Source organism: Syngnathus floridae, unplaced genomic scaffold (assembly GCF_059516105.1).
Source record: "Syngnathus floridae isolate MCC-2025c unplaced genomic scaffold, RoL_Sflo_1.0 HiC_scaffold_57, whole genome shotgun sequence".
NCBI classification, from domain to species: Eukaryota; Metazoa; Chordata; class Actinopteri; order Syngnathiformes; family Syngnathidae; genus Syngnathus; species Syngnathus floridae.
In genome coordinates this window covers 282,070-292,500 of record NW_028284086.1, presented here as the reverse complement: position 1 = coordinate 292,500, position 10,431 = coordinate 282,070, and positions in this window count along the sequence as shown.

The following is a 10,431-nucleotide window of genomic DNA, read 5'->3' as shown; positions in this document are numbered from 1 at the left end:
GCCGGACACCGACGGAGGCAACGTCCCCCTCCTGCGGTGACAAAAAACATCCACCCCTGGTACCTAAAATTTTCTCCAGCGGCGGGCCCTTGGCTGAAACTTTCTCCGGGCCGCGCAACACGCACTTTCCGCCGGACGCCGGTCCCAAAGCGCCACCCAGGACCACCACAAGAATACAGCCACCATCCCCAAGCGCCACCCCCGACCGCAGCAAGTCGACGGCCACCATCCCCAAGCGCCAACCCGGACCGCCACCAGGCGACAGCCACCATCCCCAAGCGCCACCCCCGACCGCCACCAGGCGACAGCCACCATCCCCAAGCGCCACCCCCGACCGCCACAAGGCGACCGCCACCATCCCCAAGCGCCACCCCCCGACCGCCACCCCCCGACCGCCACAAGGCGACCGCCACCATCCCCAAGCGCCACCCCCCGACCGCCACCCCCCGACCGCCACAAGGCGACCGCCACCAGCCGACCGCCACCAGCCGACCGCCACCAGCCGTTCGCGGTGTGCGCCTCCGGCGCCACCGGTCCCAAGCACCATCCCCAAGCACCATCCCCGACCGCCACCCCCCGACCGCCACCCCCCGACCGCCACCAGCCGACTGCCACCAGCCGACCGCCACCAGCCGACCGCCACCAGCCGACCGCCACCAGCCGTTCGCGGTGTGCGCCTCCGGCGCCACCGGTCCCCAAGCACCATCCCCAAGCACCATCCCCGACCGCCACCCCCCGACCGCCACCCCCCGACCGCCACCAGCCGACTGCCACCAGCCGACCGCCACCAGCCGACCGCCACCAGCCGACCGCCACCAGCCGTTCGCGGTGTGCGCCTCCGGCGCCACCGGTCCCCAAGCACCATCCCCAAGCACCATCCCCGACCGCCACCCCCCGACCGCCACCCCCCGACCGCCACCAGCCGACTGCCACCAGCCGACCGCCACCAGCCGACCGCCACCAGCCGACCGCCACCAGCCGTTCGCGGTGTGCGCCTCCGGCGCCACCGGTCCCCAAGCACCATCCCCAAGCACCATCCCCGACCGCCACCCCCCGACCGCCACCAGCCGACTGCCACCAGCCGACCGCCACCAGCCGACCGCCACCAGCCGTTCGCGGTGTGCGCCTCCGGCGCCACCGGTCCCAAGCACCATCCCCAAGCACCATCCCCGACCGCCACCCCCCGACCGCCACCCCCCGACCGCCACCAGCCGACCGCCACCAGCCGACCGCCACCAGCCGACCGCCACCAGCCGTTCGCGGTGTGCGCCTCCGGCGCCACCGGTCCCCAAGCACCATCCCCAAGCACCATCCCCGACCGCCACCCCCCGACCGCCACCAGCCGACCGCCACCCAGCGACCGCCACCCGCCGTTCGCGGTGTGCGCCGTTATCCGCCTCTGGGTGGTCCTTGCCGGGCGTGGATCGGCGTCCGCTGTCGGTAGGTGACGGGACCATAATTGGCCCGCGGACCAGCCGGCGGGGCTCTCTTGAAAGCCTACCCGCCTTCGCTGGTTCCCTGGTCGGCCACGAGTGGCGAGAATTCGGCCTCTTCGCCCGGAGCGCGGCTCAACTTATTCGAAAATGCACTAAGTGCCAAAGCCCATTCATTTACAACGGCGTGTCCGCCAGAGGGCGCATTTCCCGCCGCGGACCGGCCGGCGGGGCTCGTCGGAGAGCGTGTCCGCCTCTCGGTGGTCCTTGCCGGGCGTGGGTCAGCGTCCGCTGTCGGTACTTTACGGGACCACGTTCGGCCCGCGGACCAGCCGGCGGGGCTCTCTTGAAAGCTTACCCGCCTTCGCTGGTTCCCTGGTCGGCCACGAGTGGCGAGAATTCGGCCTCTTCGCCCGGAGCGCGGCTCAACTTCTGCGAAAATGCACTAAGTGCCAAACCCCATTCATTTACAACGGCGTGTCCGCCAGAGGGCGCGTTTCCCGCCGCGGACCGGCCGGCGGGGCTCGTCGGAGAGCGTGTCCGCCTCTCGGTGGTTCTTACCGGGCGTGGGTCGGCGTCCGCTGTCGGTAGGTGACGGGACCATAATTGGCCCGCGGACCAGCCGGCGGGGCTCCATAGAAAGCTTACCCGCCTTCGCTGGTTCCCTGGTCGGCCACGAGTAGCGAGAATTCGGCCTCTTCGCCCGGAGCGCGGAGCGACTTTTGCGAAAATGCACTAAGTGCCAAAGCCCATTCATTTACAACGGCGTGTCCGCCAGAGGGCGCATTTCCCGCCGCGGACCGGCCGGCGGGGCTCGTCGGAGAGCGTATCCGCCTCTCGGTGGTTCTTACCGGGCGTGGGTCGGCGTCCGCTGTCGGTACTTTACGGGACCGCAATCGGCCCGCGGACCAGCCGGCGGGGCTCTCTTGAGAGCTTACCCGCCTTCGCTGGTTCCCTGGTCGGCCACGAGTGGCGAGAATTCGGCCTCTTCGCCCGGAGCGCGGCTCAACTTCAGCGAAAATGCACTAAGTGCCAAAGCCCATTCATTTACAACGGCGTGTCCGCCAGAGGGCGCGTTTCCCGCCGCGGAGCGGCCGGCGGGGCTCGTCGGAGAGCGTGTCCGCCTCTGGGTGGTCCTTGCCGGGCGTGGGTCGGCGTCCGCTGTCGGTACTTTACGGGACCACGTTCCGCCCGCGGACCAGCCGGCGGGGCTCTCTTGAAAGCTTACCCGCCTTCGCTGGTTCCCCGGTCGGCCGCGAGTGGCGAGAATTCGGCCTCTTCACCTGGAGCGCGGAGCGACTTTTGCGAAAATTTTTCTAAGTGCCAAGGGCTCTCGCGCCGCGATGCGTCCGCCTCTGCTGGTTCCCTGGTCGGCCACGAGTGGCGAGAATTCGGCCTCTTCACCTGGAGCGCGGAGCGACTTTTGCCAATTTTTTTCTAAGTGCCAAGGGCTCTTGCGCCGCGATGCGTCCGCCTCTGCTGGTTCCCCGGTCGGCCGCGAGTGGCGAGAATTCGGCCTCTTCACCCGGAGCGACTTTTGCCAATTTTTTTCTAAGTGCCAAGGGCTCTCGCGCCGCGATGCGTCCGCCTCTGCTGGTTCCCCGGTCGGCCGCGAGTGGCGAGAATTCGGCCTCTTCACCTGGAGCACGGAGCAACTTTTGCCAAATTTTTTCTAAGTGCCAAGGGCTCTCGCGCCGCGATGCGTCCGCCTCTGCTGGTTCCCCGGTCGGCCGCGAGTGGCGAGAATTCGGCCTCTTCACCCGGAGCCCGGGCCGACTCCCGCCGATATGATCACATCATGATCCAATAGCGAGTGTCGTATAACTATAACATGATGTACAAAATAAATATATAAATATTAACATCCCCTATAAACATTAAATATATAAATATTAACATCACCTATAAACATTAAACATATAAATACTAACATCGCCTATAAACATGATGAATACAGTGTTTATAACCGAATGCTCATTTTGTATTATTTGGCTTTAAATGCGATCATATGTAGTATATATCATGTATTTATCCACGAACCGTTAAAGAGATGTCAAGTCAGGCTACCTTAAGAGAGTCATAGTTACTCCCGCCGTTTACCCGCCTCTGTGCGAGAGGCGGTGTAATTTCTCTCCGTGTCCACTGGAGGGAGGTATTTCCCCGTTACGACCTCCGGGAAGATCACCGGGACGCGGAGAACGCTTAGCCGGGGCGCTGGAAGCCTCGTTCGGCTTAGAAAGTGAGGTGGAAAGCACGCGGGGAACCGGCTGGGGGTGCTGTGGAAGTTCAGCGGGCCGCGCAAAACGTTTAGCCGGGGCTCTGGAAGCCTCGTTCGGCTTAAACAGTGAGGATGGGAGCACCCGGAGAACCGGCTGGAGGTGCTGTGGAAGCTCAGCGGGCCGCGTAAAACGCTTAGCCGGGGCTCTGGAAGCCTCGTTCGGCTTAAACAGTGAGGATGGGAGCACCCGGAGAACCGGCTGGAGGTGCTGTGGAAGTTCAGCGGGCCGCGTAAAACGCTTAGCCGGGGCTCTGGAAGCCTCGTTCGGCTTAAACAGTGAGGATGGGAGCACCCGGAGAACCGGCTGGAGGTGCTGTGGAAGTTCAGCGGGTCGCGTAAAACGCTTAGCCGGGGCTCTGGAAGCCTCGTTCGGCTTAGAAAGTGAGGAGGAATGCACCCGGGGAACCGGCTGGAGGTGCTCTGGAAGCTCAGCGGGCCGCGTAAAACGCTTAGCCGGGGCTCTGGAAGCCTCGTTCGGCTTAAACAGTGAGGAGGAATGCACCCGGGGAACCGGCTGGAGGTGCGGTGGAAGTTCAGCGGGCTGCGTAAAACGCTTAGCCGGGGCTCTGGAAGCCTCGTTCGGCTTAAACAGTGAGGAGGAAAGCACTCGGGGAACCGGCTGGAGGTGCTGTGGAAGTTCAGCGGGCCGCGCAAAACGCTTAGCCGGGGCTCTGGAAGCCTCGTTCGGCTTAGAAAGTGAGGAGGAATGCATCATGAGAACCGGCTGGAGGTGCTGTGGAAGTTCAGCGGGCAGCGTAAAACGCTTAGCCGGGGCTCTGGAAGCCTCGTTCGGCTTAGAAAGTGAGGAGGAATGCACACGGGGAACCGGCTGGAGGTGCTATGGAAGCTCAGCGGGCCGCGTAAAACGCTTAGCCGGGGTGCTGGAAGCCTCCTCGGGCGTCAAGAGTGAGGAGGAATGCATCATGAGAACCGGCTGGAGGTGCGGTGGAAGCTCAGCGGGCCGCGTAAAACGCTTAGCCGGGGCTCTGGAAGCCTCCTCGGGCGTCAAGAGTGAGGAGGAAAGCACCCGTGGAACCGGCTGGAGGTGCTCTGGAAGCTCAGCGGGCCGCGTAAAACGCTTAGCCGGGGCTCTGGAAGCCTCCTCGGGCGTCGAGAGTTAGGAGAAAAAGCACCCCCGAGAACCGGCCGGGTCCTCCACGAACCGCTAAAAAGATGTCGAGTGCCGCTACCTTAAGAGAGTCATAGTTACTCCCGCCGTTTGGCCGAAGGTGTATTTACCCGCCGTGTCCGCTGGAGGGAGGTATTTCCCCGCTCCAACGTCACCGGCGGCTTCCGAACGTCTCCCCGAGCGCTCGGAAGTCCGCGCGGGGGGGAGAAGCGGGCCGTGCGAGGTACCGGGTGGAGCTGGACCGTCACCGGGTCCGCTCGTCGTGCGCGCTGGCCGCTGGAAGTCGAATCAAGCTCCGCGATCTCATCCGCGGTGCTTGTAAACAGCCGATCCGCTGGGCTGGAGCTATTTTGGGCCACTCTGCGCGCGCGCACGGCCTCCCGGAGGTGCCGGGTGGAGTGCGCGAGCGCACCGGCCGCTGGAAGTCGGATAAAGCTCCGCGATCTCATCCGCGGAGCTTGTAAAGTGCAGATCCGGTCGGCTAGGAGCTATTTTCGGCCACTTGCGCATGCGCACGGCCTCCCGGAGGTTCCGGGCGGCGTGCGTAAGCGCACCGGCCGCTGGAAGTCGATTAATGCTCCGCGATCTCATCCGCGGTGCTTACAACTAGCCGATCCGGTCGGCCTGGAGCTATTTTCGGCCACTTGGCCCGCGCGCACGGCCTCCCGGCTGTCCCGGTGGTCCCGCTCGCCTCCGCGGACGGTTAAAAAAATCTCAAGTGAGCCTACCTTAAGAGAGTGACTGTTACTCCCGCCGTTTGGCCGCTCAAAGTGCCACCGGACGCGCAGCAACGCGAGTGTGCGCTAAGTGCGAGAGGTGGCGTATTTACCCGCCGTGTCCGCTAGAGGGAGGTATTTCCCCGTTACGAGCTCCGGGAAGATCAGCGGGACGCGGAGAACGCTTAGCCGGGGCTCTGGAAGCCTCCTCGGGCGTCAAGAGTGAGGAGCAAAGCATCGCGAGGACCGGCTGGAGGTGCTCCGGAAGTCCAGCGGGCCGCGTAAAACGCTTAGCCGAGGCTCTGGAAGCCTCCTCGGGCGTCAAGAGTTAGGAGGAAAGCCTCATTAGAACCGGCTGGAGGTGCTGTGGAAGGTCAGCGGGCCGCGTAAAACGCTTAGCCGGGGCTCTGGAAGCCTCCTCGGGCGTCAAGAGTTAGGAGGAAAGCACCCGGAGAATGATATTTTGATATGATTTGACTATAAATGCGATCATATGTAGTATATATCATATATTTATCCACGAACCGTTCAAAAAATCTCAAATGAGCCTACCTTAAGAGAGTGACTGTTACGCCCGCCGTTTGGCCGCTCAAAGTGCCACCGGACGCGCAGCAACGCGAGTGTGCGCTAAGTGCGAGAGGTGGCGTATTTACCCGCCGTGTCCGCTAGAGGGAGGTAATTCCCCGTTACAAGCTCCGGGGAGATCAGCGGGACGCTGAGAACGCTTAGCCGGGGTGCTGGAAGCCTCCTCGGGCGTCAAGAGTTAGGAGGAAAGCCTCATGGGAACCGGCTGGAGGTGCTGTGGAAGTTCAGCAGGCCGCGTAAAACGCTTAGCCGGGGCTCTGGAAGCCTCGTTCGGCTCAAACAGTGAGGAGGAAAGCACTCGGGGAACCGGCTGGAGGTGCTCCGGAAGCTCAGCGGGCCGCGTAAAACGCTTAGCCGGGGCTCTGGAAGCCTCGTTCGGCTTAAAGAGTGAGGAGGAATGCATCATGAGAACCGGCTGGAGGTGCTGGGGAAGTTCAGCGGGCCGCGTAAAACGCTTAGCCGGGGCTCTGGAAGCCTCGTTCGGCTTATAAAGTGAGGAGGAAAGCAGCCGGGGAACCGGCTGGAGGTGCTCTGGAAGTTCAGCGGACCGCGTAAAACGTTTAGCCGGGGCTCTGGAAGCCTCCTCGGGCGTCAAGAGTTAGGAGGAAAGCATTGTGACGGCCGGCTGGGGGTGCTCTGGAAGTCCAGCGGGCCGCGTAAAACGCTTAGCCGGGGCTCTGGAAGCCTCGTTCGGCTTAAAGAGTGAGGAGGAAAGTACTGGGGGAACCGGCTGGAGGTGCTGTGGAAGCTCAGTGGGCTGCGTAAAACGCTTAGCCGAGGCTCTGGAAGCCTCCTCGGGCGTCAAGAGTTAGGAGGAAAGCCTCATGAGAACCGGCTGGAGGTGCTGTGGAAGCTCGGCGGGCCGCGTAAAACGCTTAGCCGGGGTGCTCGAAGCCTCCTCGGGCGTCAAGAGTTAGGAGGAAAGCATCATAAGAACCGGCTGGAGGTGCTCTGGAAGCTCAGCGGGCCGCGTAAAACGCTTAGCCGAGGCTCTGGAAGCCTCCTCGGGCTTCAAGAGTGAGGAGGAAAGCACCCGTGGAACCGGCTGGAGGTGCTCTGGAAGCTCAGCGGGCCGCGTAAAACGCTTAGCCGAGGCTCTGGAAGCCTCCTCGGGCGTCAAGAGTGAGGAGGAAATCATCATAAGAACCGGCTGGAGGTGCTGTGGAAGTCCAGCGGGCCGCGTAAAACACTTAGCCGAGGCTCTGGAAGCCTCCTCGGGCGTCAAGAGTTAGGAGGAAAGCCTCATGAGAACCGGCTGGAGGTGCTGTGGAGGCTCGGCGGGCCGCGTAAAACGCTTAACCGGGGCTCTGGAAGCCTCGTTCGGCTTACGAAGCGAGGAGGAACGCACCCGGAGAATGACATTTTGATATGATTTGACCCTAAATGGCCCGCGGACCAGCCGGCGGGACCTCGGTGAAGACCCATCCGCCTCGCGGTGGTCCCCGGCCGGCTAGAGTTCCGGACCGCGATCGGTACCTCGCGGGACCCTAAATGGCCCGCGGACCAGCCGGCGGGACCTCGGTGAAGACCCATCCGCCTCGCGGTGGTCCCTGGCCGGGTAGAATTCCGGACCGCGATCGGTAACTCGCGGGACCCTAAATGGCCCGCGGACCAGCCGGCGGGACCTCGGTGAAGACCCATCCGCCTCGCGGTGGTCCCTGGCCGGGTAGAATTCCGGACCGCGATCGGTACCTCGCGGGACCGCAATTGGCCCGCGGACCAGCCGGCGGGACCTCGGTGACGACCCATCCGCCTTGCGGTGGTCCCTGGCCGGCTAGAATTCCGGACCGCGATCGGTACCTCGCGGGACCCTAAATGGCCCGCGGACCAGCCGGCGGGACCTCGGTGAAGACCCATCCGCCTCGCGGTGGTCCCCGGCCGGGTAGAATTCCGGACCGCGATCGCTAACTCGCGGGACCCTAAATGGCCCGCGGACCAGCCGGCGGGACCTCGGTGACCACCCATCCGCCTCGCGGTGGTCCCCGGCCGGGTAGAATTCCGGACCGCGATCGGTACCTCGCGGGACCCTAAATGGCCCGCGGACCAGCCGGCGGGACCTCGGTGAAGACCCATCCGCCTCGCGGTGGTCCCTGGCCGGCTAGAATTCCGGACCGCGATCGGTACCTCGCGGGACCCTAAATGGCCCGCGGACCAGCCGGCGGGACCTCGGTGAAGACCCATCCGCCTCGCGGTGGTCCCTGGCCGGCTAGAATTCCGGACCGCGATCGGTACCTCGCGGGACCCTAAATGGCCCGCGGACCAGCCGGCGGGACCTCGGTGAAGACCCATCCGCCTCGCGGTGGTCCCCGGCCGGGTAGAATTCCGGACCGCGACCGGTACCTCGCGGGACCCTAAATGGCCCGCGGACCAGCCGGCGGGACCTCGGTGAAGACCCATCCGCCTTCGCTGGTTCCCAAGTCGGCTAGAATTCCGGACCGCGATCGCTAACTCGCGGGACCCTAAATGGCCCGCGGACCAGCCGGCGGGACCCACTTGACTTCCTATCCGCCTTCGCTGGTTCCCAAGTCGGCTAGAATTCCGGACCGCGACCGGTACCTCGCGGGACCCTAAATGGCCCGCGGACCAGCCGGCGGGACCTCGGTGACCACCCATCCGCCTTCGCTGGTTCCCAAGTCGGCTAGAATTCCGGACCGCGATCGCTAACTCGCGGGACCGCAATTGGCCCGCGGACCAGCCGGCGGGACCCACTTGACTTCCTATCCGCCTTCGCTGGTTCCCAAGTCGGCTAGAATTCCGGACCGCGATCGCTAACTCGCGGGACCCTAAATGGCCCGCGGACCATCCGGCGGGACCTCGGTGACCACCCATCCGCCTCGCGGTGGTCCCTGGCCGGCTAGAATTCCGGACCGCGATCGGTAATTCGCGGGACCCTAAATGGCCCGCGGACCATCCGGCGGGACCTCGGTGAAGACCCATCCGCCTCGCGGTGGTCCCTGGCCGGCTAGAATTCCGGACCGCGATCGGTACCTCGCGGGACCGCAATTGGCCCGCGGACCAGCCGGCGGGACCTCGGTGACGACCCATCCGCCTTGCGGTGGTCCCTGGCCGGCTAGAATTCCGGACCGCGATCGGTACCTCGCGGGACCCTAAATGGCCCGCGGACCAGCCGGCGGGACCTCGGTGAAGACCCATCCGCCTCGCGGTGGTCCCCGGCCGGGTAGAATTCCGGACCGCGATCGGTAACTCGCGGGACCCTAAATGGCCCGCGGACCAGCCGGCGGGACCTCGGTGAAGACCCATCCGCCTCGCGGTGGTCCCTGGCCGGGTAGAATTCCGGACCGCGATCGGTACCTCGCGGGACCCTAAATGGCCCGCGGACCAGCCGGCGGGACCTCGGTGAAGACCCATCCGCCTCGCGGTGGTCCCCGGCCGGCTAGAATTCCGGACCGCGATCGCTAACTCGCGGGACCCTAAATGGCCCGCGGACCAGCCGGCGGGACGTCGGTGGCCACCCATCCGCCTCGCGGTGGTCCCCGGCCGGCTAGAATTCCGGACCGCGATCGCTAACTCGCGGGACCCTAAATGGCCCGCGGACCAGCCGGCGGGACCTCGGTGAAGACCCATCCGCCTCGCGGTGGTCCCTGGCCGGCTAGAATTCCGGGCCGCAATCGGTACCTCGCGGGACCCTAAATGGCCCGCGGACCAGCCGGCGGGACCTCGGTGAAGACCCATCCGCCTCGCGGTGGTCCCCGGCCGGGTAGAATTCCGGACCGCGATCGGTACCTCGCGGGACCCTAAATGGCCCGCGGACCAGCCGGCGGGACCTCGGTGAAGACCCATCCGCCTCGCGGTGGTCCCTGGCCGGGTAGAATTCCGGACCGCGATCGGTAACTCGCGGGACCCTAAATGGCCCGCGGACCAGCCGGCGGGACCTCGGTGAAGACCCATCCGCCTCGCGGTGGTCCCCGGCCGGGTAGAATTCCGGACCGCGATCGGTACCTCGCGGGACCCTAAATGGCCCGCGGACCAGCCGGCGGGACCTCGGTGAAGACCCATCCGCCTCGCGGTGGTCCCCGGCCGGCTAGAATTCCGGACCGCGATCGCTAACTCGCGGGACCCTAAATGGCCCGCGGACCAGCTGGCGGGACTTCGGTGACCACCCATCCGCCTCGCGGTGGTCCCCGGCCGGCTAGAATTCCGGACCGCGATCGCTAACTCGCGGGACCGCAATTGGCCCGCGGACCAGCCGGCGGGACCTCGGTGACCACCCATCCGCCTCGCGGTGGTCCCCGGCCGGCTAGAATTTCGGACCGCGATCGCTAACTCGCG